The sequence below is a fragment of the Stegostoma tigrinum genome, chromosome 32 (assembly GCF_030684315.1).
Source record: "Stegostoma tigrinum isolate sSteTig4 chromosome 32, sSteTig4.hap1, whole genome shotgun sequence".
Taxonomy (NCBI): domain Eukaryota; kingdom Metazoa; phylum Chordata; class Chondrichthyes; order Orectolobiformes; family Stegostomatidae; genus Stegostoma; species Stegostoma tigrinum.
This window is the reverse complement of record NC_081385.1, coordinates 26,095,498-26,122,358: the sequence shown is the minus strand read 5'-3', so window position 1 is coordinate 26,122,358 and position 26,861 is coordinate 26,095,498.

The window sequence follows — 26,861 nt, the reverse complement described above, 5'->3', positions numbered from 1 at the left end:
GATTAAAGCAGCACAGAGTGAATTTAAGAGGTTAGGTAGAAGATTAAAAAATACAATCTTAAAATTAGCAGTTTTGGTTTACTCCCAATGTCAACTCAAATGAGGGCAAGAACAAAAGGGAAAGAAGATAAATCAATGGCTGATGAGTATTGTTCAGCAATTCAGTTTTTTTTTGACAATTAGAATGTCTTTTGGGATAGAAAAGGCCTGTTCAAAAAGGATGCGTCTAACCTAAACTGGAAAGGGACCAATATTTTAGCAGGGAGGTTTGTTCATTCTATTATGGGAGACTTTATACCGATAGAGAAGGCAAGTAGAGGAATTCTAAATATCAGTGTAATTGGAAGGAGATGGGGAAGGTTCTGAATGTGAGGGAGCACGTCAGTTAGAAAAGAAATACAAGAGAGAGTCAGAGTATGTAGTAAATCTGAAGGACTAAGTTGCATTTATTCAAATGCAGGGATCTTACAGGTCAGGCTGATGAACTCAAGGCATGTTTAAGAATATGGGATTGGGACATCATAGCTATTACAGAAACTTGGCTGAGAGATGGACAACACAGATAGCTCAATGTCCCAGGTTTTAGATGCTATGAGAAGGATAGAAAAGGAAGCAAGAAAGGAGGGGTGGTGTGTTTGATTCAGGAATACATTACTGTTGTAACTAGGGAAGGTATTTCTGAAAAATTGCCCAGTGAAAATATATCGGTAGAAATTACAAATTAGAAAGGAGAGATCATTTTGATGGGATTATACTTTAGGTCCTCCAATAATAAGAGAGGAATTGAGAAACAAATATGTGGGGAGATGTCAGATACATGTAAGCATAATAACATTGTAATAACTGGGGATTTTAATTCTCCAAATATTGACCAGGACTACCATAGTGTTAAAGGTTTGGATGGAGAAGGATTTGTCAAATATGCTCAAGAAAATTTTCCTTATCAATATGTTGATGCTCCTCCCAGAAAAGAAGCAAAATTAGACCATTTTGGGGGCAATAAGGCAGAACAGGTAACTGAACTAAAAGTGGGGGAACACTTTTGGTCCACTGATCATAATTCTACTAGTTTTGAAATAGTTATAGGAAAGAATAAGCCTTCCATAGAAGTTAAAATGTTTAATTGGAGTCAGGCGATAGTAATGCCATGAGGCAATAACTTTGAAAAGTTGATTGGAGTAGACTGCAGATAAATGGACATCTGACAATTGGGAGACATTCAAGAGTGTGATGATAAGAGTTCAGAGGCATTTTGTTCCTGTTGAAGTAAAGGGTAAGTCTGGTCAGATTAAGGAATAATGGATGAATAAAGATATTGATGTTCTAGTCAAGAATAAAAGAGAATTTTTAAAAATAGGTATAGGCAACTTGGCTCAATTAAATCTCTTAATCAATATAAAAAGTGTAGGGGCATTCTTAAGTGAGAGATCAGGAAGGCAAAGAGGCAATATGAGATAGCATTGGCAAATAAGGTTAAAGATAATCCAAAAAGATTTGATAAAGATATTAAGAGCAAGAGGATAACAAGACAGAAAGTTTAGCCTTTTAAAGATCCAGGAGGTCACATTTGTCTTGAAGCCCAGCAGATGGTTGAGATAGTAATTGAATATTTTAGCATCAGTTTTCACTTTGGAGAAAGAAATGGAGTCTAGAGGATGCAGAGAAATAAACTTTGATGTTTTAAAAACAGTTCACATTACAGAAGAGGAAGTTTGCGAGGTTTTAGAGAATACAAAGGTAGCTAAATCTCTGGGACCTGATCTAATGTATCTCAGAATGTTGTGGGAAGTATAGGAGGAAATTACAAGACCCCTTGCAGAAATATTTGCATCATCTATAACTACAAGTGAGCTGCCAATGCATGGGTCATAGGGGGTGGCTAATGTTGTCCTTATGTTTAATAAAGGTTGTAAGGAGAAATCGTGGAACTAAAGACCTGATTTCAGTTATGGGTAAATTGTTGGAGGTGATTAAAAATGACAGGATTTATGGGCACTTAGAGAGGCAAAAGTTCATTGGAGATAGTCAGCAGGGTTTTATGTAAGGAAAATCGTGTCTCTCAAACTTGATTAAGTTTTTTCAGGAAGTTTACAAAAAAGTTGATGATGGCAGAGCAGTAGATGCTGTTTATTTGGATTTTGGCAAAACCTTTGACAAGGTTCCACATGGTAGACTAATTAGTAAAGTTAGGTGACATGGGATTCAGGGTGAGCTTGACGATTGAATACATAATTGGCTTAACAGTAGGAGACAGAGATTAATGGTTGCTTTTCGGACTGGAGTCCTGTGAGCAATGGTGCTCCACATGGATTGGTTCTGGGTCCCCTTTTGTTTGTCCTTTACATCAATGGTTTGGATGAGAATATAGAAAATATGGTTGGTAAGTTTGTGGATGACACCAAAATTGGTGGCTTGGTTGACAGTGAAGAGGTTTTCTAACAATACAAAGGGATCTTGATCAAATGGGTCAATGGGATGAAAAATGGCAGATGGCGTTCAATCTGGATAAATGTGAGGTATTGCACGTTAGTAGCACAAACAAGGGTAGGCCTCATTCAGTTAATGCTAGAACTTGGGTAGTGTTGTAGATTGGAGGGATCAAGGGTGTACATGTACAATAATACTTTAAAGTTTGCATCACATATAGACAGAATGGTTAAAAAAGGCATTAGCACGCTTGCCTTCATTGCTCACTCCTTTGAGAATAAGATTTGGGATATTATGTTGAGGTTGTACAGAACAATGGTGAGGCCTCTTTTGTAATACTGTGTTCAGTTCAGATTGCCTAGTTATAGGACAGATATTATGAAGCTGGAGTGTGTTCATAAGAGATTTACCAGGATTTTGCTGGGTATGGAAGGTTTGAGTTATGAGGAAAGGTTTGATTGGCTGGGATTTCTTTCACTGGAGTGTAGGAGGTTGAGAGGTGACTGAATGTATTTTATGAAATAACGAGAGATATATATGGAGTTGAAGGTAGTTGTTTTTTCACTAAAATGGGAAATTTCGAGACTAGGGAGCAAATACTTAAGATGTGAGTAAAATGTCTTCTTTTAAATCTAAGAGGCAAATTCTTTACACAGAGGGTGGTTCACGTGTGGAATGAACTTCCTGATAAAGTTGTGGATGCGGGTACAAGTACAACATTTTAAAAGACACTTGATGGATATCTGATTAGGAAAGGTTTGGAGGGAGCTGGGCCAGGAGCAGGCAGGTGACTAGTTTAGTTTGGTATTATGGTCAGCATGAACTGGTTGGGCCGAAGAGTCTGTTTCCATGCTGTATGGCTGCACAAGAAAAAAATTATGGCTGAGCTTAATATGCTCAATACTTTCCATATTTCAAGCTGTGGAATTTTAAAGTATATATCTATTTACTTTTCTTTATCAGCCAACAAACCTCGTCTGATTGTGCTCCATAATGACTGCATTTTACATTTGTACAGGAGACTGATCATATCAGTATTATCCCGTTATAGCTAGCATCCTTCCCTAATGTGCTTAATGCTTTAAATTTGATATGTTCCTTTATGTTTTGAAGTCATTGACAGTAAACCATTACGGTTGAAATTAGTACAAATTTTCTGAAATGTATGCTTGTGTCCTTTCTAATTACTGAAATTCAAGGGCAATTATTCTATAAATGCACATTTCTGTCAATAAAACTGAGATGCCATACTTATCAGTCATAAAAGAAATTAGAACATCAAATAGAGATATTATAAGCGACAATAAAAAAACCAAGAATCATTGATTTGACAGTGAATTACAAATAGCAGTCAAGAAGTTTGTCTTTTTTTTGTAAAAGTAACCATAAGTTTATTTGTGTTGATCAAGGTGGGTGATGAAACATTTACTATTTCATGCATCTACTCCATTAAAGGCCAATCAGTAGGTTAGGTACAAAGGTTGGACCTCATTTCAATTTGTGCAGGTGGAGACGATTTGAACGTGTTAAAGTCTGGTCCAATTGTAAAGAATGCTTCACCTTGACTCAAATAAATGCTTCAGTGTCAGGCTCAGAGGAACAATTTTGTGAGTACTTGCTATCTATTTTGCATACCAACTACCTGAGGTCAGTTGCAGTAACATTGCCAATTGGTCATTTTGTACTATGTAGCCATTCTAATTTGAACTGGACTCAGATTGCATAGCCTCATTTTGCATAGAATTTATTCAACCTGCAGATAACACTATACAGATAGAAGATGAATTATCAGAATTTATTAATTGAGATCATGGCTGATCTGATAATCTTCAACTCTACTTTCCCGCCTTTATCCATAACCCTTGATTCCCTTATTAATTAAAGATCTGTCTGTCTCAGCAATTGAATATACAACATATAATATATACAGCCTCTATAGTAGAGGATTTCACACAGTTACTGACGTGTAAGAGAATAAATTTCACAAAATTTCTGTATTAAATAGAAACAAAAAAAAACTGCAGATATTGAAATCTCGTCCTTTGGGTAATACCCGACATGTTGACTTCTCCTTTTTTCCAGATGCTGCTTGGCTTGCTGTGTTCTTCTCCCCTCCTGTTTGTCTACCTTCTGTCTTAAATAGCTGACCCTTACTCTGAGATCATACTCTCTGGTTCTGTACTCTCTCACAAAAGGAAACCAATTCTGCACATCTATCACACATATCTTATTAAGCCACCTTATGTGTTTCAATAAGGTCTCCTGCCTTGTTCTAAACTCGGACTTAACCTCATCAATCTTCCTTGGACTATCTCCAAAGCAGCGCATGTTTCTTTAGATCAGTGGGCCAGAACTGTTCATAGTATTCTAGTTGTGGTCTGCCTAGTGCCTTGCTTAACTTCAGCTAGACTTCCCTATTTTTATACTCCATTCCATTTGAAATAGACTGTAAGATCACACGATATCGAAGCAGAATTAGGCCATTCAGCCCATGATGGCAGCTCCATCATTCAATCATTGATGATAAGTTTCTCACCTTCAATCTCTTGCCTTCTCCCTGTAATCCTTGATCCTCTTACTCATTAAAAACCCTGATCTGGAGGTGCCAGTGTTTGACTGGGGTGGTCAATTATATGCTTGCCTTTATTGGATAGTGCATTGAGTATAGATTAGATTAGATTAGATTACTACAGTGTGGAAACAGGCCCTTCAGCCCCACAAGTCCATATGGCCCCTTGAAGCATCCCACCCAGACCCATTCCCTCTGACCCACACAGCCCTGAACACTACGGGCAATTTAGCATGGCCAATCCACCTAGCCTGCACATCTTTGGACTGTGGGAGGAAACCAGAGCACCCGGAGGAAACCCACGCAGGTACGGGGAGAATGTGTAAACTCCACACAGACAGTCGCCCGAGGCTGGAATCGAACCCGGGTCCCTGGAGCTGTGAGGCTGCAGTGCTAACCACTGAGCCTCCGTTGGGAGGTCATGTTGTGGCTGTACAGGATATTGGTTTGGGCACTTTTGGGGTATTGTTTGCAATTCTGGTCTCCCCTCTCTCAGAGGATGTTGTGAAATCAGAAATTGTTCAGAAAAGATTTACAAGGATGTTGCCAGGGTTGGAGGGTTTGAGCTGTAGGGACAGGCTGAATAGGCTAGGGCTATTTTCCCTGGAGTATCAGAGGCTGAGGGGTGACCTTCTAGAGGTTTATAAAATCATGAGGGGCATGGATGGGGTAAATAAGAAACGTCTCTTGACAAGGGTGAGGAAGTACAAAACTAGAGGGCATAGGTTTAAGGTGAGAAGGGAAAGGTATTAAACAGACCTAAGGGGCAACTTTTTCACTCAGAGGGTGGTGCGTGTATGGAATAAGCTGCCAGAGAAAGTTGTAGAGGCTGTTATGATTGTGACATTTAAAAGGCATCTGGATGGGTATAGGAAGCATTTAGAGAGATATGGGCCAAATGTTGGCAAATGGGACTATAATTATTCTCGGAAACCTGGTTGCCATGGATGGGTTGGACCAAAGGGTCTGTTTCTGAGCTATATATCTCAATGACTCTCAGACGTCAGACAACACAATAGATACAGTTCAACAATTTATTTGAAATTACAAGCTTTCGGAGTGCAGCCCCTTTGTCTCCTGGTACACACACACACACACACACACACACACACACACACACACACACACACACACACACACACACACACACACTCTCTCTCACACAAACACACTCACACAGACCCATTCTCTGACACATACAAACTGTCTCACACCTGTGTACTCTCTAATGCACAGTCTCTCAAGTGCATGCACCCGTGCATGTGTACACACACATAAACACATTCACACATACGCACATAAACACACACACACACACACACACATATACACATGCGCACGCACACGCACATATCTATGCAGTGAATTATTTCATCAAAAATGTTTGGCCATTTGTAGATACATTCTATTGTGTTAAAAACACATAATTTGTTGTCACACTCAGTCAGTGTGGCATCTTATGAATTCCAGCTTTTGGAATAAAACCAGCCTGATATCACATTAAAACTCTGACACAGATGCCGAACAAAGCCATACACCTACAATTCAGTGTCTGACCTGAGATGTCACCTTTTGTATATTCCTACGGCTCTGGCTGATTGTCATGACAGGATAGCATTGACATTGACTTTATAAACACTTTACACACCATCTGACACTCTCTGTCACCTGCAGAGACTTATCAGTTGTTTGATCTTTTGATCTCTCTGTCCTTGATCTCTGCTATTGACTCTGTCTGTGTGCCCTGCTCTCTCACTGCACCTGAAGAAGGGGCTGCACTCTGAAATCTTGTGTGATTCCAAGTTAACCAGTTGGACTACAACCTGGTGTAGAGTGACTTCTGACTTTGTCCACCTCAGTTCAACATCGACACCTCCACATCATGCTTCTAGGACTCAACATTTCAATTAGATTAAAGCTGATTCTATCCTTCCATCATTTTTTCACCCCATCCCCACGCCTTGGTCCTCTCATGAATTTCTTGCAGCACAGCCAACCCATTCTCTCTTACTCCCATCTCCCCTTTTCACTGATAATGGGAACTGCAGATGCTGGAGAATCCAAGATAATAAAATGTGAGGCTGGATGAACACAGCAGGCCCAGCAGCATCTCAGGAGCACAAAAGCTGACGTTTCGGGCCTAGACCCTTCATCAGATGAGGGTCTAGGCCTGAAACGTCAGCTTTTGTGTTCCTGAGATGCCGCTGGGCCTGCTGTGTTCATCCAGCCTCACATTTTATTCTCTTGGATCCCCTTTTCACTGATTCAGTTTCTTTTCTGTCTACTACCTGCCTACTACCAATTACCCCCTCACCTGTCTATCCCTTCCTTACCGCTCTCTGTCTAGGCTCTATCTCCACCTCTCCGCTCACCTTTCCCTCAATTCTCTGTCCAAACATTATCTTCAGCTTCATACCACTTTTTCTTAGCTGCTATCTGTTCTGATGAAGCTCTCGTGTTGAACGAATTGTGTCATTAAACAAGCACAACTGAAATGTAACAAAGTGCCTCAAAGTGCTTCATAGGAGTGTTACAAAACAAAGTATGATATTGATCCATTTAGAAAGAGATACGAGATCAGAGAACCAAAATCATGATCAAACAGGTTGATTTCAATGAAATTCTTAAAGTAGCAAATTTGAGAGGCAGAGTGACATAGGAAGGAAATTGCAGCAATTGCAGAAGGTAATTGAAAGTACAAGCCCCAATGATGAAATGATGAAAATTGGAGATGCACTTTAGGCCAGAGTTAGAGGAGTGCAGATATCTGAGTGTTGTGAAGCTTGAAGAGAGAACAGGAATAGGGACAAAAAAGTGTATTGTCCTGACATTTGGAAAGAAATAATAACCAACTGTCATGAGAATGAACATCCTGTATTCCACATTTCACTGCTGCACTTCAGTCATGTGCCACATGTGTCAGTCGAGCCCCATGGGAAGCTGAAGAAATACGCTGAGCGATGCTCCAGCATTTTGAGTTTGAACTGTGCTTACTTTGAAATTATAGTAACCAGAAAATATAAGAAAGGACAGGGTGGGATTTTTAAAAAAAAATCAAGATAGAAACTTAGAGGTCAAGACATTGGAACAATGTCGATAAGCAAAAACAAGGGATGGGAAACTGGCACAGTGCAAGCTGATACAGCACAGAAAACGGTCTGCTTACCTCAGGCTTTTTGAGGCACACCATTAGTCTCATGGAAATAGTGGCATGAATGAGCATTTCAGCAATAGAGCATTTGACATAGGGATGTAATTGAACATGCTACAGAGATGGACATAGGGAATCTTAGTAATGGTATAGGTATGATATCAAAAGCTCATCCCAAATCTGGATGTGACATCAAAGATGCGAAGAAATTGGCTTAAGCTTAAGTATTTCTAGGGAGAAGAGTGAAATCAGCCATAAGAGAAGTTTAGAGCTGAGATATCAGTCTTCCAATGGCATATTTCATTTCTGTCACTTTCATTAGCAGAAATCGTTTTGGCTGCCTTTTGATATCTTGTTGTAGATATTTGTGTGTTTATTTTGGTGTATATCAGTCAGAATATTTTTTTTACTCCTCATTCAAATAACTACATGAGGTAGAAGAGGTGACTATTAGAGGTTTTTAAAATCATGAGACGCATAGCTATGGTGAATGGCAGATATCCTTTCCCTTGGGTAGGGGATTTAAAGACGCATATTTTTAAGGTGAGAGGAGAATTAATTAATAAAGATGTAAGAGGCAACTTTCATAAACAGAGACTAGTTTGTGTGTGGAATGATGTGGTGGATGTGGGTAAAGTTACAATATTTAAAAGTTATTTAGATCAGTACATAAATAAGAAATGTTTGGAGAGATACAGGCCAAGCTGAGGCATGTGGAATTAGTTTAGTTTGGGATAATAGTCAGCACAGACTGGTTGGATCAAAAGGTTGGATCGAAAGTTTTGTGTCTGTACTGTATGGCTCCATGACTATGACTCTATAACTAGGGCCACTGTTGGCCCTGGCTCCCTGCCTCATTGATAGCATTACCCTCACCCTCCAGTTTCATCCTTAACCTCCCCTCCCTCTCAATGCTATTGCAATAAATACTGTTTGAAAGCTGACAACAGCCTTAAATAGAATTCCCTCATGCACATCAACGCTACAGGAGAATTACGGACTAAATTTCCACTCATAGACGATCTTGCAGGTAGCTGATTTTCTCCAAGCTCATGCTACTAAAACAGATTGTTTCTTTTTCACCTCTCTGTTCCATTTCATTTGATAGCTCATCAGCTGTACAGGACTGTGATAGTACTGTCAGTTCCACCAATGTATGCTGCACCTGTCAGCAATCTATCACATCCCCAGATTTATTTTGGAATGTATTTTTTATTAATAGAGGTAGCTTTGCTTATTTCTTTTGGATGGACCATACAGTATCCAGGCAACAGCAGGATTTAGAAGGCAGGCTACAAATTTAATGGAAAGGGTTAACCCTTTCACTGGAAGTTACTTACTTTAGGATGTTTTCTTTTAAAATATGTCAAATCAGATGATTTTAGAAATGTACAAGGAATGATGAGCACTCAGTAAACCATGAGCTAAACATTTCTATCAACCTATAGTTCCAATTTCTGCTGAACTCAGTTTACCCCCAATCACTATTACCCTGAACATATTGATGATGTGTAGGAGTGCAGCCCCAGGTATACCACCTTTCCTCTGGTATCTCTCTGTCATCACCATGATTCATGTATGAGACTTTGCAATGGAGGTTAAGTGACCACATACATCTGTCTTCTCACATGCAATCAGTAAATGATCAGGAGTAAGAAGCCCAGCAAAGTTTACCTGGTGTTGTGAATGTGATTGAATTTATTCCTATATGTTCCATCACTTGACTTGCCTCCACACTCTTGCCATTGGTCATCTGACACTAGAATGACAGAATGGAGAGTTTACAGTAAATGAGAAAGAAATGGCAGATGAAATGAGCAAATATTTTCCTTCTTTCTTCACTATAGAGGATGCAAAATACATTCCAGATATAGCTTTAAATCCAGAGATGATCGGCAGAGAGGAACCTTGTGAAATTATAATCACAAAGGAGCTAAGTAAATGGAGCTTCAGGTTGACAAATCTCTGGGTCCAGGTGGACTCTTAAAATGTGCCGCTAATGAGTTATTGGATGTGGGTGTTAATTTAAAAATTCAAGATTGAGGAAGGATTTATTGGACTAGAAAATGGGAAATATAACCTCCCTTTTCAAGAAGGGAGGGGAAGAGGGAGAAAATAGCAAAATATAGATGGCTTGATATCTGTCCTATGAAAGGAGTTAGAATTGATCATTCATGAGATCATAGCAGAGTGCTAAGAAAGGTATTCAGGAAGAGTTAGCAAGATTTGTCAAAGGGAAATCATGTTTAATCAATTTACTGGAGTTCTTTGAAAGAATAAAATGAGCTGTGGATAAAGGAGAGCCATAGACATTTACTGTACTTGGATTTTCAGATGGCATTTGATGAGGTGCCACAACAACGTTTATTGCAGATAATAAAAGCTCATAGTATAGCAGGTAACATATTATCATGGATAGAAGATTGGCTGTCTGGCAGAGAACAGAATGCACCTAAATAGGTCTTTGTCTGATTAGCAGGATGTGATGACTGTAAGAGGCCTCAACATTTTACAATTTATATCAAAGACTTAGATGGGGGGAGTGAAGGCATGATAGCCAACTTTGCAGACAACATAAAGATACAAAGGAAGAATGTTGTGAAGAAAACATAAAGAGATAGTTGATAGTGAGAAAAATTTGGACAAATGCAACATAGTGTGGAGAAAAATGAAATTGCTCACTTCGGCAGGAAGAATGAAAAAAACAGAGTATTACCTTAAATGGAAGCAACTGTGAAATTCCTAGGTCCAGAGTGATTAACCTACGGACTGAAGTATCTTGAATGATATATATGTGTGTATATGCAGCGTATTATCAAGAAGGCTAATTTGATCCATCTTATTATTATGAGAGAAATTGAGCATAAAGGTAAGATTGGTATGTTTCAGTTACACAGGGCTGTTGTTGAGAATACATCTTGAATACTGTGTGCAGTTATTTTCTGTATTTAGGGGAAGAAAGAAATGCTTTAGGTGTGGTCCAGAGGAGGTTCACTAGATTGATACCTGGAATGAGTTTTCTTGTTCCTACTGGAGTTTAGAAGATTGACAAGGAGACTTAATTAAAGTATAAAATATTCTGAATGATCGTGAAAAAGTCAAATGGATATTTCCTCTTGTGAGTCATTCCCAGGTATAGAAGACTCTACTTCAAAATTAAGGATCATCCTCTCAGGACAAAATGATGATTTTGTTTTATTCTCTGAGGATTGTGTAATATTGGAATTCTGTCTCAGAAGGCAGGAGAAGCAGGGTCATTTAGGTCTTACAGAGGGGAATGAAAGATTAAAGGGATAGATGGGAATGTGAAATTTGAAACACAAATGAGTCAGCCATGATATTATCGAGTTGTGGAAGAGGCACAAGACACTGAGTGATGTATTTCTGCTCCTATGTTGTATGTTCAACCAAAATGTATTGCAGTGATTCAAGTAGGCAGCTGATCATTATCTTCTCAAGGGCAACTAAGTGTATGCACTTCGCAAAAGTGAATAAAAAATAAGTTACACATCCGTCCTTGTGACTGACTGCTATTCTACACCAGTTAGAAAACAAAGAAACTACTTCTTCACCATTTGGATGGCACACGGCAGAAGAAAAATATCATAAAATTAATAGATGAGATGTTCTGGTCCAATCATCCTGCACATTTGAAGATGGGCATATCCAGTAAGTCCTCTTCTTACAGATTTGCTTTTCCTTTGAGTGACACTCAAATCAAAACAGCTTTCTTTATCCCCCATTTTCGATTGTTTTATATCTTCCAAAGAAAAATTTTCAAAGAAAATTACAAAAAAAATGACAATTTTTAATACCCTTATGATATTTCTCCTGCACTGCAAACTGCACACAGCAGTGTTCTGGAGATTGATATCCTAATCCTCCATTCTTTGGGCCAATCCTGGAGAGTTGGTCACACAAATTTAACCCACTTCCTGCATATCCTACATTGCCGTATAAGGAGCTAAATAAACTGAAACAAATGAGAGATGCAGATTGACTTGACCTGTTGGGTTCGGCTGTTCAATTTTGGGCTTTGGCTGCATTGTTGTATTCTTATCCTGGAACACTCACATGCAGTTCCTGGCACCAGACAGCAGAAGCAAAAAATATTCTGTGCGTAATCTGCTGCTGGGTACACAGTACTTCTGTTGAAATGTTCGATTTTCCTCCTTATTTGTTCCTGACTGTCCCAGTCAATAACACATGGAAAATGAACTATATCGAGGCTAAATGAGAACCAATTTATGAAAAAAAAATGTTGGGAGTATGCAAGGTGTTTCAGGAAATGCCTGTTTTGCTTTCTAATTGGTTCCTGTGGAAACCCCATTAAGCTACTGCAAATGCTTGAAAATGCAGAAGCGAGATGGTTTTGTGCTCAATCAACTGCTTCCTGGGTAGAATTGATGTCTCTGGAGAGCGCTGATTACTGTCAAGCGGAGGCAGTATTGAAATGAAGTGCTGTTCGGTAGCTAAACAGACCATTGGATTTAAAAGCCTTGCCATATTTGAATTTGGCCACAATTCAAGAATGGAATGCTGCCAGAATTCAGACTGATACTCTTCTTTTTGTAAAACCAGCTTTACACTAGTTCTTTTGAAAACTGTTCTTTAGATTCGCCCTTGGTAGATTTATGTGTTGTTCACGTGTTTGCAGAGCTCCCAGTTCAGAATTAACCTCTTGATTCTATCTCCAACAATGCCTCTACTTTAACAGATTATTTTCCTTTATAGCGACCACTTCATGAAGCGCAATGATAGAGCTGAGGGGTATGTTTGTCCTGCAGGTAGATAATGGTCGATAAGACTAGCCATTGAAATACGTGAAAGTCAGGAAAACACGCCATAACAAGTTATTTATGTTTATTTAGGAAAGTAAAACTGCATGCCTGGTTTTAGCTAAGTTAGACCAGCTTTCATTGTGAAGTAAATGTGGGAATTCAGTGGATGGAGGATTCAACAGTTGGCTGCATTCAGAATCTGCATCCCTATCTCATTCAATACAACATCTGTATTTGAACAGGTGGGTTGAGGATGGAGATCGAAGCCATACAAGTTAATTATTAATTGTGGTGTGATTTGTTTAGTTGTGCCAATCAGTGATGGACCAGCTTGAAGTTTTGGTGACATTTGTTCAGATCTAGAAATAAAGCAAATATTTTGTGGACATTTAATTATCTTAGAATACTGAGACTAGAAAAAAAACTGAAGAGTTCTGACTTTTCCTGTTAGCTCACACAGTTTGCAAAAGTACACAGCTATAAATCCAACATGTATGATAAATAGTTTTTGTATTAATTTTTAAATATTCATTATTTTTATAATCATACTAAATGGCTGTCTATCCATTGTTCAACAAATTGTCACCTGAATTTTAACAGAAAGATCAGGTGTTGTGTAATTCTTTTTGTTTCTTAGACAACATTGTGAGAATCTTATTGAGGCAGGGGATCTACTTAGTCACCTAAGGGACCTAAAGAGAGGATTTCTGCTGACTATTTTGGCCACCAAAATGATTCCTTAGATTCTACCAAAGATCCTCAGACAGCACCTTCCAGACCCACGACCATTTCCAACTAGAAGGACAAAGGCAGAAGATACATAAGAATACCAGCATCTGTGAGTTCCCCTCTAAGGTGCTCAGGATCCTGACCTGGAAATATGTTGCTGCTCCTTCACTGTCGCTGGATCAAAATCCTGGAACTCCCTCTTTAAGGTTATTGCGGATCAACCTAAAACATGTGGGCTGCTGTGGTTCAAAAAGGCAGCTCAGCACCACCTTCTCAAAGGCAACTAAGAATGGGCAATAGATGCTGGTCAGCCAGCAATGCCCACATCTCACAAGTGATTTTCTTTAAATTCCTTCTCCAGGCAAGAGAACTGGTATAGATAATCCAAAAACGCTGAAAATGATCTGATACGTAGAAGAAAAAACTTGGATTAGGAAGGGCAGAAATTTTAATTACATGTGCTACATTATGTCTTGCATTTGAGGATTAGTGTGAGTGCCGCTTTTTCAAAATAGATATTTTGGCTTTGATATTTCAGATGATTCTCATTAAATATTAGTTATTCCATGGAAAGCTTTTCACTCGGTCTGGCATCCAGTCAAAATTTGGAGTTTACCGAATCAACAGCAAACCTTACGCAAATTAGTTCATTTGCAGGTTTTACTTATTTACATGCAATCCTCCTTACATCCAGGTGACATTATCTAAAGTCTAAAAGTTGAAGAGTGATCAAAGCTGACCTTGTGGCACAATAGTGGTCTCCTTATCTCCTAATAGGAGGCCTGGGTTCAAGTCCCACCTGCTTCCAAAGATGTGTAACAGTATCTTTAAGCAGGTTGCTTCGAAAATATCAAAAGAAATAGGGTACCTTTACTTTGATACTTTAATTTTTTTTAATAAATGTCTTGGGGGAAGAAGGGAATATAACCAGTAACATAAACTAAAAAAAAATGCTGGAAATATTTAACAGATTTATCAGCATCTGTGTTGAAAAACAAGAGTTAATGTTTCAGGTTTTTATCAGAAATGCAGAATTAAAATGTCATTAATCTGACTAAGGTCCTTTTTTTAAAGTTCCCATGTCTATTGCCCACCATATCCTCCATCCAACCAGGTGGCATACATCCAAACCCCTTGGCGTCTTTTTTGCTTATAACATCTAATAGCCATGTAGCCATCCCTTGTTGCACCTATCTCCATCATTATAGGCCATGCCCCATTTCCCAAATCTCAAATCACTCCATATTCTTCACAACAGTTATCATACTTCATGCTACCACTATGGCTATAATACTATTTGTGCTGTCTAATGTCATGTTTGCATCTGGCTTAACTCTATAACATTCATGTTGCCCAATATCCTCTCTTGCACCAACACCATCCATATTATGTAATGCTGTCTACAGGCCTCACAGCTACAATAATATGCATGCCAACCTGTACTCCATATCCAGCCTGTTCTTTTGTAGTTGCTCTGCCAACTTAGTGGCAGCTCATGCTAACCCATACACCATTAGCCTTTTACATTTTGTACTAAAGTCCTCTGAACAGAACTCAGGATCTATGTACAAGTCAGAGAAAAAGATTCTATTTGTATTTCTATTTGTAACATGACTGTGTTGCAGACTTGACTGTGTGTGATATATTTAACCTCCTTGACTTCAATAAAATCGCATGAGAATAAACATTTCATTCAAGTACAACAAGCATTAGAATGGAGAGTTCCACCTTCAAGTCCAAAAATACTTGTTGCAGATCAAAATGTCAAATGGAAGGCACCTCACTGTGATCATGGATCCTTGTGAAATATAGCACTAACCCAGTAATGGAGATCCTTAGGCTAATCTCACAGATAGGGTAAAATGAAAAGGAATCATTTTTATTAACTCTCCCGGCTTTCTTTCAAACATGAAAAAGTTTTGAGTTTAAAATGTCTTGACAGGCCCCCCATGACAGTCTTGAAAGAGCATTTTGACAATTTGCTGATAATTCTTTGACATCTTCACAGTCCCATCAAGGTTATGCCCAAATATGCTTACGCTTGTCAATACTGAAGTTGTTTTTTACCTTACCCCAGAGGGCAGCTTTCCTTCATAAGGGTGTTCTGGAACCAAATCCAAACAAATACCTTAACTCCAAAAGATATCCTGGCCATCCAAATGAATGCACGTTGCTCTTTGTTGATCTGATCTGCACACTTGGTTTTCAGATACCTACCTCACCAATGCCATGATAGAAACCATAGAATCCCTACAGAGTAGAAAGAGTAGAAAGACCGTGTCAACTTAACTCACTCCCCTCCTTATCCCCAAGACTCTGCTTTAACTGTGGCTAATCCATCTACTCTGGACACTAAAAGGCAATTTAGCATGGCCAGTCTGCCTAACCTGCACATCTTTGGAAGAAACCAGATCATCCAGTTGAAACCCACAGAGAAAAAAGGAGAATGTGCAAACTCTATATAGATAGTCACCTGAGGGTGGAATTCAACCTGGGCACTTGGCACTTTGAGGCAGTAATGCTCACCACTTAGCCGCTGTGACACCCATGAATGAGGGAAACTAAAGAATGAAATGGTTGGTCGTCTGTGAAATCCTAGCTGACCACATTCCTGTCCCTGTAAAAACGCAAAATTCCATATTTGGAAGTGGATCATAAGATTTCCGAGAAGTTAAGCTAGACTGACATGCCGAAAATCTGAGCCAAACTTTTTCTGCAGATGCTGCGTGATCTGCTGAGTATTCCTAACAATAAAATCATCTTTAGTTTATATTTCCAGCATCCTTTGTTTTTGTTTAATAACAGGAAATACATTATTTACAGAAAGATATAAATAATTTTCATATGCAGTGGAATATTTTTCTCACTCTCTAAGGAGATCATTTCCATTTCTGTTGGATTGCTCTCACGGGACTCAGATTTGTTCATTTAAGTTGCACAAATCAATTCTCTTTGAGGGGTCCGAATAGACTTAAAACCAAAATGTACACAAATAAGTTATTTGGAAACCACGATTGGAATCAAATGTAATTTAACTAAAATAAATTCCAGAAGAGCTTCCAATCAAAATGTATTTCAATAAATCACATAGGATGATTTCTCAAATGGATACTGACAACTTTCATGATGATTGCAAAGTCAACTTGTAACATAAGTTGGAATTTTCTACAGTGGTGCAAACTGTTGTCTAATTTTTGATGCACCATAGTCAATTGAAAAGAACTGTCAAAATACATCTCAGTCAGAGCTGCTTCATCTCCTCACAATCCATGGAAAAAGAGCAGGAGGTAGCATGTGTCAGGAAATTTCTCAGTTCAATGTACTCATCAAGTGAAATACTCTCCCGAATGGTGGAAACTTAACTCAAGAATGTTCGGGTTAGGGGAGGGGAAGCAGGGACCTCAACACATATAGGGGTTACTGTGCACTGAGGCAGGCTTATCATTCTCTGAGCTGATTGGATTTGATTTGATCTAATGTAGTCACACATATCTAAGTACAATGAAAAGTTTTGTTTTGTGTGCAGTACAGGCAGATCATAACATACAAGGACACACAGATCGTAGAGTGTTTAAACAGAGTGAGGCATACAAAGTTATGGCTGCACAGGAGGTGTACGTAAACAAGATCAACATTAGCTTTGAATTTGGAGAGGTCCATTCAGCAGTCTAATAGTAGCAGGGAAGAAGTTGTTCTTGAACCTGTTGGTATGTGTATTTAATCATTTGTATCTTCTGCCTGAAAGAAGAGGTTGGAAGAGATTAAGGCTGGAGTGGGAGGAGTCTTTGACAATGTTGGCTGCTTTTCCACAGCAATGAGTGATGTAAATGGAGTCAATGGATGAGAGATTGGTTTGTGTGATGGTCTGGGCTGTATTCACAAGTTAATGCAGCTTCCTTTGGTCCTGGGCAGAGCAGTTGCTCTCCCAAGCCGTGATGCACCCAGATAGAATGCATATCTGTAACAGTCAGTGAGAGTCCTTATAGGCATGCTGAATTACCTTCCCCAGCCCCACCCCTCCTCTCTGCACTTGTTTCGGAGCTTCCTTTCCCCTCCCCCATTTCTGAATAAGGGCCTCGACCTGAAACGCCAGTTTTTCTGCTTCTCTGATGCTGCCTGGTGTGCTGTGTTCCTCCAGTTCCACACTGTGTTATCTCAGACTCCAGCATTGGCAGTTCTTACTATCTCTGCGTGAATTCTTACACTACTGCAAAACCTCTTCTAGGGTTGCCTACCTTGAAGAAGTTGCCTTCCTCCCTCTAGAAAGACCTTGATGGATCTCTCTCCCACTGAAACATTCTAGTAGTCTCTTCGGTCGTGAAATTGCTCGAACATCTGCCTACCCGCACTCACCTATCACCATCCCACCTACTTTCCCCAGCCCCACCCCTCCTCTCTCTATTTATTTCAGAGCTCCCTTCCCCACCCCACATTTCTGAAGAAGGGTCCCATCCTGAAGCGTCAGCCTTCCTGCTCCTCTGATGCCGCCTGGCCTGCTGTGTTCCTCCAGCTCCACACTGTGTTATCTCTGACTTCATCATCGGCAGTCCTTACTGTCTCTAAGAGGTGTTGTTGTGCCTTCTTGACCATCACATCTACTTGGATTGCTCACATTTTTGATTTTTCGCCTACTGCCCTCAAATATTTTCTCATTTCCGCACCTACTCCCCCGGCCCCATCCATGCCAACCTGCCTCAACCATACCCTCCATATCATTCCATGCTTCCCACCAACCCCATTTCCTTTTATTGTTCCCAAAACTTTATCTATGCCAAACCATCCACTCCCCTCTCCCCTGACATCCTAAATGCCAATTCATCCAACTTTCACCAAATGCGGACCTCCTGAATCATTTTGAGGTGAAATAAATTAAGTTCTCAAATACTTATTACAGCCTTCATTATATTAAGAATGTACTTACATTAATGAGAGCCCAGTCAGTTTTCTCTTGATCTTCTCAAGTTCTTAATCTAACAGATTTTTATTCATAGCCCCAAATCAAAGACAGCTCATCTTTTAATAACCTATTTGAGTTGTCAGTCAAACTATGAGCTTAAGACCCCCTGCAATGATATAATTAAAAGTTGCAGAAAGCGGTTAAACACCAGTAATACACATTTATAACCTTTAGGGTGATGTCAACAGAAGGCTATTGCAGCTGCTCATTTTCTTCAAAGCCTTACTGATACAGACAGGATATTTTTAAAAAATATTTTCTGCAAAGACTGGGAATGTAATCAACTTAACAGCGTGATAGCTCTCCAGACAGGTATACCTTTGATGAGCATTCACATCTACTTCAAAATAAAGAATGTGTTGCTGTGGGTTTAGACCCTTGATTTGGGTAAAAGTGAGATTTGTCAAAAATGAGGATGGGATATCTAAATCTAAGTCTGCCTGTCATTTTTTAAGGCAGGCAACATCTCTATATCTTTGCAACATCTCGATATCTTTGCAACATCTCGATATCTTTGCAACATCTCGATATCTTTGCAACATCTCTAGAAAAAAAGTGGCTATGTTTACAGTTCACCTCTTTAGGATAGAAAATGTTTAAAAAAAATAATTTTTTTTTGTATTTAATTCAAGGGTGAATATACATCGAATGTGCAGTATATTAATCTTCTGTAGAGCAATGGGTTTGAATGGAGTAGAGGAAAATCAGCTAATGTGCCGAGCCCAAACCATGATACAGGGGCCTGTTGCTGGTTATCAAGCTCAAAGCAACGTGAATTTAGTACATTCAGGACATTTAGTGAAGCCTTCGAGAAAGTTCTGTAAGGCAATTAATAAAGTTAGCATGGGATTCAGGGAGAGCTTCCTAATTGGATTCAAAATTGGGTTTACAGTAGGAGACAGAGGTGGTGATGACGGATTCTTTCACACATTGGAGGTCTGTGACCAGCGATATTCAACAAGGTTCGTTATTGGGTCCACTTTTGTTTGTCATATATATTAAAATGATTTGGATGAGAATGTAGGAGGCATTTTGATTGATTGATTTTATTGTCCCGTGTAGCGAAATACTTTCGTGGTGCATCTGTAGGAGTTGGTGAGGGAACTTGTGAACATGCCAAATTTCCTGAACCTCCTGAGGAAGAATTGGTGTTGTTGTGCCTTCTTGACTGTCACATTAACGTGGTTAGTAAGTTTACGGATGACACCAAAATTGGTGGTTTTAATGGACAGTGAAAATGATTATCTAAGATTACAAGAGATCTTGGCCACCTGGGCCAATAGGCTGAGGAGTGGCAAATGGAGTACAATTTGGATAAATGTGAGGTGTTGCATATTGGTAAAACAAACAGAGGCAGGACTTATACTTACAATGGTAGGGCCCTGGGTATATAATTCTTTGAAATTTGCATCATAGTTCGACGGGGTAGTTAAGAAAGTATTTGGCATGCGTGCCTTTATTGCTCAAAACATTTGGAGTCGGAATGTCATGTTGAGGTTGTGCAGGATGTTGGTGAGGTCACTTCTGGATACTGTGTGCAATTCTGGTTGCCCTATTTTTTGAAGGATATTGTTAAACTGGAGAAGGTTCAGAAAAGATTTTTCAGGTTGTTGATAGGAATGGAGGGTTTGAGTTGTAAAAGTAGGTGGAATAGGGTGGGAATGTTTTCACTGGAGCACAAAAGGTTTTGAGGTAATCTGATGGATCTTTATAAAATCATGGAGGCGCACGTGATGTGAATAGCGAAGGTCTTTTCCTAAAGGTGAGGGAGTTCAAACCAAGGAAGTGTATTTTTAAGTTGGGAGGAGAAAGATTTAAAAAAGATATGAGGGGAAACTTTTTTTACACAGAAAGTGTTTTGTGTATGGAATGACCTGCCAGAAGAAGCGATGCTTGCAGCTCCAGTCAGCACATGATGAGGAAAAACTTGGAGGGATATGGCCAAATGCAGGCAGATGGGACTAATTTAGTTTGGGAACATGGTCGATGTGGACTGGTTGGACCAAAGGTTCTGTTTCCATGCTCTATGAGCTTCAGTAGATCATCAGTTACCCATGCTGCATTTTTCCATGAGAAAAAAGCAGGCCATTGAAAGATTGTGAAAATTACCACATTTACGACTACAATTGTGCCAGTAATGGAAGACTTTTTTTTTACAAACTTTGGGTTCTCCCCAAAGTTTCCAAAGAAAACTTTTCAAATTGTGACTTTTTGTTTACTCAACCAAGGTAATCTAAGGTTTGAAATAACATTGATTGAGTGTGACATAATTGTACTGAGATTAAAGATGACAGGATGGAGAGATGTGGCATAAATATTCCGTACGGCAGTCAGTCCAGCTCATCAAAGCAGATGGTTCTAAACCTCAGGCATAAATATAAATGCACCTTGTGACACCCTGTTTGCTTCTTAGTGGTGTAAGCTGTTTACTTTTAGAATTGTAATGAAATTGAAGAAGGGGAAATCAAACATCCATTTGGCTTGATGCAAATGCTTGTTTTGTGCTGCTCTACTCCACCCCACTGTCTTTGTGCACAAGTGTGAGCTGTTCTTAGAATATCAATCAAATGCATCAATCATGTCAGGCTGACAGTGTGTGCTGAACAGTCTGGAAATGTGGTCATGCTTTTGCTACAACACACACGCAAACTGTGTGCTTCAGGGAATGGAGATTGGATCAGTATGCTGTCTGAAATTGAACTGAGTGCATGAAGGGTTTCAAGGGACATGAGAAATACCGTGTGTAAAATGGTGGCCATTTTTAAAAATAATGATCTGACGCTAATGTGACCAAATTCCAATGCATCCATTTAATGTTCTCTCACTTTCCGGGAGCGTATTTTTGATGGATGAGATTCAGGTTTGCAGGTAGGCAAATGTGAAACAAGTTACAGTCAAGTCTGCTGTGACAGTATAATATCAGAATTTGGTTAAAAACTGAAGGGAACAGAAACGTTTTCCCTACATTCTTGAGGCAAACCTATATACTTGAAAGACTTTGATAACATGACCCAATCAATTCCAGGTTATGCCACAGAACTTAAGTCTGCTGGACTGCAAAACAGATGTAAATATGACTCAATTTTTTTTTACAGTGGATAGGAGATGTTACTATGGAGAAAAATTTCAACTGTTGCAGCTGAGCCATGGATATTGCTTGATTCTAATTTTGCCCTGTCTAAGGAAATTAATTTAGTTTGTTCTCTAGGCCCATTTCTATTTACAGTTCGTGTCAGTGATCACTAAAACTTGACATTAAATGAACAAATTTTGTTCTCTACTGAAAAACGTGATTCATCTTCCTATCACATCCCCCATAATGTTTTCACTTAATTTACAAAACTGAAGATTCTTTCACTCTTCACACTTGGATTATTTTTGAATTTGATCCTCATCAGTTGTGCTATACACTGTGATGAGAACAAGATGATGACAGGTGACTTGCTTTCATTTTTAGTAAAAGTACTGAATTAGTGGAAAAAAGTTCTAGCACAGTGCTTTGGCTCATTGAGCTCCTTTCTTCAATGTTCATGTTCTCCTTGATGGAAATATATCGCTGAGATTGGGAACTCATCTGTGATTAAACATGCTACTTTGCAGTCAAAAATGGATTGCAACATGACTCTCTTAAATGTGTAAAACAAAAGTTCACTATTTTTCATGGCTTTTTTCGCCATTGTCTAGCGTACAGTTGAAATGTAGCCCTTGAATGTACTTCATCTATTTCACATCAAATATGTCGCAAAGATGGTAAAAATAAATGTTAACAATCACAAATAAATTGCTGTGAGAAAGAACAAACTTCTGGTTAGATCATGCAAAAGACAAGGTGTGTGTAGTGCTGTCACATCTTTACAAGGTGTTACTATATGGAGCCAAAATTATACTGGATAGATTGACAGAGATTTTAGTGGTAATGGAGATTAAATAATAAGAATCCAATTCCTATTGCGCAATCAAAGTAAATAAGACATGTGCTGTCAGCCTCATAACATGGCGGGATCCAAATATTAAACAGTGCTCATTAGTTGTCTGAACTATGCCTTGCTGATAATCGCAAACCTTCCTCTCCATTACTATCCTTACAATTTACTCTGTTAGCCCCATTCTCTCAATCTGCTTTCATCTGGTGGACATGAGGAGCCAACTTATACAAACAAAGTTATTTGCATTCCATGGCTACTGGATGAGTTCACTTGCGAGATAGATGTAAACTGCTCTTCACTTTGGCTGTGTATGATTTGAAAAATAAAATCTTGTTTGTTGACCAATGGCCAAATTCATCAATTTAGGAATGCTTGGATACGTCGACAGCAGAGGAAACTGAAGCATTTTGCAGGTTTTCCAGTTGAAATAATATGAGAAATATCAGAATAGTCCAGCTGTGGAGCTGTTTATTCAGTGCAGTAAGAGGTGAGATTTGAACCTAGAAGTCGAACAAATAAAAGCCAAGTACACTAATCATCACCAGTGTTTCTCACTTATATTTAAGTGTTACAAGGCCATCATCCCGACCTGGCACACAAGCTCTTTTGGATTGCACTTTTGAAATTATCATTGGGTCTATCCACTCAACATTTGCAATCAACCTAAGCAGTACTGGTTGTTCTAATTTTCAGTCCTGTTGCTCTTGTTCTCTTTGGTGGCACAGGAATCCTCCTTTAACCCATCCCTGCCTGTAGCCACACTACGTCATAAATACCTGGGCATATTAAGGTGGCCGCTGAGAAATGATCTGTAATTCAGAATGTTAATTGAACATCGTTTTGTAATGTGCATAATTAAAATTTGATAGTAATTCTCATTTGCGAAATTGTCATTAAATCGTCAGAGGGATTTGTAATTGCAGTGCTCTGTACATGGTCAGTGATTGCTGCCTGCATTCTGGTCAGTGACAGAGCTTACACAAGAGGTAATTGTTGTGTTGTGCTGTTCCTCTTTCCAGAGCTGCAATCCATTTCCACAATCATTCCTTCTCATCATGCTTGTTGATTGAAGCAGCTACTGCTACATGCCCAATAAGAAATTAATGTTGATTTTTAGCACTAACCATAGATATTTACACTCTTCCTTTGCTTATGTACAATCTTTGCTTCTACACATTACTCATGTTCAGTCATTTGATGATAATGAATGAAATCCCAAGGAAAAACAGAGTTTAACTTCTTTGTGGCTGAACTTTCTGAAAAATACATTTCAGAAAATGCTTTGAACTAGTAATTAATAATAGAAAAAGTACTCAGCGAGCTGTTTGTTACTTCAATATTCTTTGATTTGCTTTTCTTTGTGAATCAAATGATAGAAGCTACAGTCACTGAATTATCAGAGCTGACATTTCTGATTTGCAAACTCAAACGTTTGAGAATGGCACCCTTTTAAATTGACTCAAATCAGCACTGTTATGCCATGAGCTACCTCCTTACAAGCATTCTCTGCACATCCCCAAGGAATCTTTTCTCACACTGTTCACAAATGTTCAAGTCATTACATTCTCAATCCTTACTTGTTTGAGAGATTTTCTTTGTGTCTGTGTGTCTCGAGGAAGACTGATGACCTGCCCTGGCATTAATACTATATCGCTTTCCCTATAGATGTACTCTGCAGAATTCTGCCTTCAACTCTGAAGGAAGTCTCCAGTTTCTAAGCTCTTTACACTTTCACGTTGGTGACTTGGTATCCCAGGTATCAGCATGTTAAACAAAAGCTGTTTGCAGTGTGAAGTTGTGTGAGGTTAATGACATCGTTGCTCTGTACCCCATGAGAACCAGCAGAAAAAATGTAAAAAAAAACAATTGTAAGATCCAAAGCTACTGTAGTTGAAGATATAGAACTGGGAGAAGTACAAGATTGATATAGCGTGCTGTGAATATGAGAGTTGCTATTTCCTACTGTGAAGTCAATAACAAACGGAAGTCTTGGTGGTGAACTGTCTCCCAGGTTAGTGTTTTCAAGATGTCATACAGAAACTGAAGGAGAAAATGCTTTTATTGATAGAAAGGCTAGATACTTTCTTTGTTATTTTTACCTTTACCATGACCAAATGACGATATTAACGTTGTTTTTATTTAGAGGTAGCAGTATTGTCGAACCTATTAATCTGAGCCAACTGACAATGTACTCAAGAAAAGAAGTTATGCAATTAAACATGTATCTTTCGGGTGGTACACTTTGTTCTCTCCACTAGAAGGATTACTTGGTTGCCTCACACAATTCTGCAGTGGCCTGTTGGAACTGAAAATTTTGACTCAACTTGAGTCACCATGTTGAGTGACAGCAGTCTTACATTTGACACCAAACCATTCGGATGGACCGATCATTATTTTATAGAGCTCTGATTCCTTCATAAATCGGTTTTGCCTCAAACCTTATTTTCTGGCATCTTTCATGCTATCATTCCAAATCTGTGTTAGTTTCTAATTTTGTTGTACAGGAAACTGGATCTCCAGTTCACAGATTAAAATTAAAATCGACTTTTTGTTTCAGGACACAAAATTTTCCCAATTTTCATGGCTTTTGAATGTATGCTTTGGCCCACTCCTTCTTCATCTCTGTATCATAAAATATCAACTGTCTATGGGCACTTACCACACAAACTGTTCCCTGCATTTTACAATTTTGCCACTGTTGACTAAATTCTCATTTTAGATTTCTGAAAAACTTTGTGATCAGTATTATTGTTTTGTTTAAAATGCTTATGAAAATGTATGAAATGGGCAACAATAACATAAAGATTAGAAATGTGACTTTTCTTTTGAACCTTTATTAAGTTCGTTTATCACATAACCATAGATGTTTATAGTGCTATCAGCATCAGCTCTCTGATGTAGCCATCCCAGTACATCAGCCTTCCTTCCTAGCATAATATTGTATCAACTGGAAAATAATGGCATCATACATATACTCAAAGAAAAATTAAAAGTATTAACAGTTTGTAATTTTGAGAAAATATGGTTTGGATACAAAAGTCTATGATTATAGATATTCTGCACAATAGATATATTTCAAGATGCTTCAGAGATAGTAGGAATTGCAGATGCTGGAAGATCTGAGATAACAAGGTGTAGAGCTGAATGAACACAGCAGGCAAAGCAGCATCAGAGGAGAAGGAAAGCTGACGTTTCGGGCCAAGACCCTTCTTCAGAAAGGTTAAACAGGTTAAACAGTTAAACAGTTCTCGGTTAAACAGTTTCTGCTGCCAGACCTTTGTGTCTGTTCTACCCCTCAGCATGTCTTGAAAAATGAGCCCAACTCTGCGACTCCAGTTCTTTCTGTTTCAGCCAAAAATCACATTGTCAAAGCTTCAAACCTCTTTTTTGTACAGCTTTAATCAATGTCATTTAGTGATGGAACAACTGAAATGGGATTCAATGCAAATTGGTCCTCCTTACCTTCCTCCAGAAATAGATCGTTCCAGTCAGAATTTCCTGAAAATGCTGAGCAAGAAATAATAATTTTGTCATCTTTCTGCTTCCATGTATCCATTTGTATGTGTTGGTCATGTGATAATGGTAACAACCACAAAGAATATGTTCAGGACACTGGAAAATTTCATCTACCTTCCTTGAATCGTGAGATTTGCCTTGTTGATGTTTGCTGTCTGAAGCAAATGAACTCGTATTTAATCATTTGCTACACTGGAAACCAGGTTTGATTTAGGATGTAAAAACTGGATTTAGATGTCCTCAGAGTAAGAGGTGAGGATTTAAACTGGAGAGGATGAAAAATTCGCAACCAAATTAGTATGGCTGCAAAATTATCATTTATATTTTGAAATGGCTCTAACAATCATGTGCGTTTGTCATGAAATAGCACAGGTTGAAAGGTGGTCAGAGTCTAGGTATATACTTTTCTAGTCAAAGGTATATTTCAACTTACACAACCACGAAGCTCTAACACACTGCCTACTTATTCTCTCTATACATTCACCCGGTTGTAGATATTTTCTCATCAACCAGTTCTGACATGTTATGATACACCTCTGAAGCAGGTAGGATGTCAGCCCAGGCCTCCTGGTTCAGAGGTAGATGCACTATCACTGTGCCAGAAGAGTTCCTGCCTCACCCAGTTATCCCTTCATTAGTATTTAACCATTATCTATTCTCTAGTTCCATTTGGTTGCTGGCATCTCTGGCAGATACTACTAGATAAAACGTCGCGAGGCCCCTTTGAAAATGTTTGATATAAATGAAATTTAATTAACAAATGGTTAGCAAATAAAAGTAGTGTCATTTCAGCCTGGATTGACAG